This window comes from Aegilops tauschii, chromosome 5, assembly GCF_002575655.3.
Source record: "Aegilops tauschii subsp. strangulata cultivar AL8/78 chromosome 5, Aet v6.0, whole genome shotgun sequence".
Taxonomy (NCBI): domain Eukaryota; kingdom Viridiplantae; phylum Streptophyta; class Magnoliopsida; order Poales; family Poaceae; genus Aegilops; species Aegilops tauschii.
This window is the reverse complement of record NC_053039.3, coordinates 160260214-160265995: the sequence shown is the minus strand read 5'-3', so window position 1 is coordinate 160265995 and position 5782 is coordinate 160260214. Positions and strand designations below refer to the sequence as shown.

Sequence of the window (5782 nt, the reverse complement as noted above, 5' to 3'; positions counted from 1 at the left end):
GCTAAAAATGTACTTTCGCCGTAATTTCTACAAACTTTATCGGAATGGAGTAAATAATATACCGTTGAAAAGCTAAGGAAAATGTGAAACTTTTTTATGTTGATGGTTTTCTCTGATTCCTAGCCGTTTTCAAGTGATTTCGAAAATGGCGAGATCATTCGTTCTGCCTTTATCGCGAAACAGATTCTTCGAAAATGCACCGCGTGAAGAACCTGAACTTCTCGGCATGTCTACTTGAACTTCACTCTGTTTTTCACGTGCTTTTTTTGACTGTAGCTCTCCATCCACTCACCGGAACACTCACCGGAATTAAACAAGTAATATACCGGTGGAAGCTGACGTAAACACGCAACTTTCCCGTGTTGATCGTTTTTTCATACTCACGACGATTTTAAAAGTTTTTCATCTCAAATTCATTCACTATAGTAGTCGAACTTCCTGCAGTTTTCACGTTGAACTTCTGTGACGTATTTTCGTTTGTAATTTTCTCATCCATTTCGTCAGTGTTACACAAATGATATTCTTTTTTTACAAACCTCTCTCACATTTTTTTAACTTTCTCCGACCGAGGACTTGAACTTACACAAATGATATTCCTGTCGTTTTGAAGTAAATTAGAGAAATGACGAGATCATGATTTCTGCCTTCATTGCGAATGGAAACGCACTGTGTGAAGTAGTTGAACTTCTCGGGCATGTCTGTTTGAACCTCACTCTGTTTTTGACGTGTTTTTTTTTGCACTGCGTGAAGTAGTTGAACTTCTGGGGCATGTCTGTTTGAACTTCACTCTGTTTCACTTTATTGTTTTTTTTCTTATGAAATACACACCATGTAGTACATGAACTTCTGGTTATTATCACTTTGAACTTCTCTCTGGTTTGAGAGATTTATTTTAAAACACAAAAAACAACATATTTATTTATTTATTTTGGACATCTAAATACACGGTGAACCTCTCTCACAAGATTTTTTTGAACTTTTCCTCATCGAGCACTTGAACTTCTAGCAACCATTTTTTTCGTTTATGAGTTGTTTTTAAAAGTGCAAAAAATGGCGTTGTGTTTTTATTTTTTGAATAGATAAATCCTAGGTTTTAATAAACTCCGAACTTCTCTATTATTTCACCTTTTTATATTTTGAGTAAAGAATTGTATTCGATTTTTATACGAAAAAAATCGAACATGGAAATACAAGGTGAACCTTTTTCGCAAGAATTTTTGAACTTCTCCGGACAGAGCACTTGAACTTCTTTCAACAAACCTTTTATGCTTTTATTTTTCTATACTTTTATTCTCACCTGAAATGCATTCATTGCAGTACTTGAACTTCTCGTTGTTTTCAATATGAACTTCTGTCGCATTTTTGTGTATACGTCAAATTACACGCAATTGATGGTCGGACTTCATTTTTTGCCAATTTAAATGTAATTGGAGGTCGGGCGTCATTTTTTGCCATTTTAAATGTAAATGGAAAAACATGTAATTGGAGGTCGGACGTCTCGCAATTTAAATTCTAAACCGTGCACGGAGGTGCACGTGAACTTCTTGCAACAAATCTGAGTTTTTTTATATATACTTCGAACTTCTCTGCTATTTTAAATTGAACTTCTTAGTGTTATTCTTAGAAAAAAATATGTTTTCAAATAAGCATCAAATATTTTTTTAAATTGAACCTCATACTGAAATTTTTCCATGAGAGAAGTTTCCTAGAAATGGAAAGAATTTGAGTTTTCCGTAAACATCAAACTACTCCTTTTATTTTAATTTGAACTTCTTTAATTTTATTCTTTAGTAACAAAATAAAACCTATGTTTTTTATAAATATCGAACTTCTCTATTTTTACAATCTAGACTTCTTGGTTTATTTGAAATACTATTTTTTCCAATTTTTTTTGAAACCGTAACACAATATTCCTTTTTATAAAAAAACATCAAAGTCATGTGTTATGTTAATTTGAACTTCTTGCTTTTCTTTAGATACAAAAATTTATGATTTTTTATAAACTTTGACCTGCTATGTATCTTAAATTTGAACTTCTTAGTTTAGTTTCAGAGACGGAAAAAATTGTCTACTGTTTTGTCTATTAACTTATAGGCTTTTTGGGGTTGCGTGAACTTCTAGAGTTTATTTTTGTGCAAAGTTACACACACATAATAGAACACACACCCACACACTAATGCTCAAATGTTGTAATTTTGTTTTGAAATGAATTTTGTAGACTTAAATTTTGTTTGTGCTCTTTAAAATTTATTTGTCACTTCAAGTTTTAGAAAATCGCAAATCTCCCATGTTTTTCCTTGCATGTTTAAATAGTTTGAACTTGTTGAGATACACATAATACACTTGACCTTCTCGAACACAACAATTTGACCTTCACAAATAAAAATTTAAACCATTGTCAACGACCACAACAAAACATTGAACTTTTTCATCTTTTATATTTGAACCTCTAGGCTTTTTCTAGAAATGGGAGTGAGCGACCACAACAAAATAAACTTTATCTCTGTATTGCTGCCTAATGAATGATTTTTTTTATTCCATATGCATCATCTACGCAGGATGCGTTCTCCCTAAAAAAATGTCTTTTGAACTTTCTGAGTGGAACTCGTTGAACTTCTAGAATATTAAAAAAGCATGCCCTTTTTAGTTCTCAATGAATATGGTTTTTTAGGAAAGGTACTTCACATATGAATAAAATATTATCCACACTAGGACAGAATGTTCTTAGTCTAGGAACAAAACATTACTTCAGATAGGAACACAAATTTATTCACACAGGGAACAAACGGCATTACACTTTCTGCTTTTGCCGGGAAATAGATGAACTACGAAGAAGCCTATCTCTCTCACTTGAGTAAATGGTTCGTACAAAATGTTCTAGTGTGATCTATCTAAACAACAACAACAACAGGAACAAATTTCACACTGCGTCCATGTACACTTTTGAAGATGAGTTGCACTAGCATTAATCAAGTTGGCCTGCTGAAAATCAGACACGATGGACTGAAGCCATGTTAATTACTGCTGAAATTTGTCAGCCATACAAATTACTACAAAAACTGGTCAAGAACAGTCAACCGTGTGCAGCCATACTAATTTATTTTGTGGAATAAACACAGGCAGCTTAGAGGCATACTTTTTGTTCTTACTGATGACCTACAGAGCATGTAGGGCAATATCTAGGGGAAGGACTAATCAATATTGAGCTTGAGCGGCCATCTCAACAATAAATCCACAAGTGGCAGCGGCATATATCTCGCTACACTGCACCTCAAGGGAGATCAAATCCCCATGTTGAATAGCATCCCAGCAACAGCAAGATCACTCACCCGTTCAAAGACCGACTATCTTTCCTCATGAATGGCGACAAGCACCAGGATCGACACCTACAGGAAAGAGGTAGATGTTCAGAGGCATAACAACAAGTTCAGCTTAATAGCTCAACCCATGACCCCTATTTGAAATCAAGACAACTGTGTTTATGGCTTCAAAGATATCTTCAAGCAAGACCCTTGAAATGGAAGTGAACCAAGTAGTAGTAATGCTCCAACACCCCACCAACGCCAAATAATTCCTAACCTATTTAGTACTGACCCAAAACCTATTTTGTATATTTTTTCTATTCATTATTTATTAGTAAGATGAATTCTTCCCAAAATCCAATGATTGAACTCTCTAGACTATAATCTTTTAACCTCCAGATTACTTTAAAAAAATACGTACTTCTTTAGATGAATGTAAACGGAGAAGTTCACACTTACTGTTTGCTGGTATTGCATAAAATTCTGTTTTTTAGTGGACACTTACAAGACGTGGAGCATCAGACAAAAAATGCCAATGGTTAGTGGCAGCTTGAAATAAAACAAGAAACAAACATGGGGATGAAGATTTTATTGTTGGTTCTTCATACGAATGAAACCACCTGCTCCTTGAATTACTTCATCAACAGGAGAACACATCAGACTTGGCTGCGTCCTTCCTCATCCTGTTTTTTCTAGATTTCCACTATGCAACGACATCGAAACTTCTCTGTATACATATGGTATTTTTGAAAAATTGGCTGAATGGAGCCCGTCCTCCATATGATGTTCTTCCCTGCATCAATTTTGTACATGTATAGCAAGGTGAGTACTACAGGAAAACATGAGTTTTGTACATGTATCAGAAGAGAAGTACTACAAGGAGATTCCTATATAATGCACACTGGTTCACATTAATATCTTTGTAGTCTCCTTAATTTTGTTGATGTTGGATTTGTTCAATACGAAGATGGTGGGTGTGTTTTCCCAATACGGTTGCTTCAGAAGTTCAGTTTTTCCAAACTGAAGACCAAAAGCATCCTCCACGTACAGGGGTGCGGCCGGGTGGTCAGCGGAGCATGAACACACACCGCCTTCTGGTGGTTGACGGCTCGTTCCAGGCGTGGGGCGAGGGGCACCACCGGGAGGAGGCGAAGTGGTGGCGGCAAGGAGTACTAAAGGAGATAAGATTCAAAATTCAGAACATGCTGCATCTACACACACACAAAAATCAAACAGATGGATAGATAGATTCAGACTATATAGAATGTGGTGTAGTATGTAGAGTGTTCCAGCTGCTTGTAAAACTTCAACTTTACATTCTTTTTTTTTTGGAATAAATTAAGAGGATTTATGTGAGTAGTACGAACACCTGCTGAAATCGTTTACTGAAAAACACCACTAGTTTGTGTAGCAACCTAATGGGTTGCAACCCAGGCACACAAACTAGCTAAGTGGAGATGACCAATAGGTGTTGCGGTGTGCAGGAGCAACTACAGAAAAGAGCAGGTGGCCACATCCGCCCCTCGCCAAGAACTTGACCGGCCACAAAGGTGTCTGGAGCGCACAGGGAAGATGTTGGCCCTGGAGCAGTCCAAGTTATGATGCAACGGCAGGATGCCTAAGCGTTCGTCCTCAGAGGCTGGAGAAGGACAGGGCGACAGACGCGCGGGGGATGAGGTAGCGAGCTAGGCAGCAGATCACGGGGGCGTGATGAACGGTGGCACGGGCACGAGCGGCCAGTCGCCTGCGTGGAGGAGGGTTGCCCTGAGGAAGTAGTGCGTACGGGCTGGGGCGGCGCCAGGGAGCAGTCCATGGTGGCGTCCAGACGCCGTTCACGGCGGCAGCCGGTGATGCAGAGGTAACCGGAGCAGCATCGCATCCCCCGTGTGAGCCAGCGATGGACTGCAGCAGTAGCTAGCGACGGACTGCAGCGGTAGCTTGCGGCGGCGGACGGTGATGGCGCGAGGGAGGGAGGCGGTGCCGGTGACGGCGGCGTGATCCGTGGAGGGTGACGGCAGCGGCGGCCGATCCGGGGAGGGAAGCTGCGGCTGCAGCACGATCTAGGGCGATGGCGACGCGGCGGCCGGTTCCCGAGGCAGGGGCCGGGCGGCGGCCGGGTCCGGGGCGGGGGTGGGCCGGTGCCGGCGATGATTGGTGCCTGGATCAGAAAAGGAGTGGGGGCATGGGGGAGGTCCGGGGCGGGGGTGTTACTATGCGGAATAAGTTATTCTTCACCCAAGGTAATCTTACGATCACTTCCTAAATAAATTAGGTTTAGAATATAAATAGTTACATGCACATTAATTCAATATGTAAAATTTGGTCTAAAAAAAGTTATAAGGTCAGAAAAATCACATTTTATGTATGTTTTACAATATATTTTTACATTTGTAATTTTATGTAACATAAAATATTTTTTACGGCGAGTACATATTTTCTTACGTTCTTTTTTTATGTATGAAATAAGACAAAATTTACAA

General features: G+C 39.2%; 1 long non-coding RNA gene across 1 annotated transcript; it reads right to left on the bottom strand.

The window, feature by feature from the left end:
* Positions 1-2817: 2817 nt before the first annotated feature.
* LOC120964443 (uncharacterized) lies at positions 2818-5489 on the bottom strand. The gene is made up of 2 exons (XR_006663885.1): positions 4718-5489; positions 2818-4671 (listed from the first exon to the last, which is right to left on the bottom strand). It is a non-coding gene; the product is annotated as an uncharacterized lncRNA (long non-coding RNA).
* Between the last annotated feature and the right edge of the window lie 293 nt (positions 5490-5782).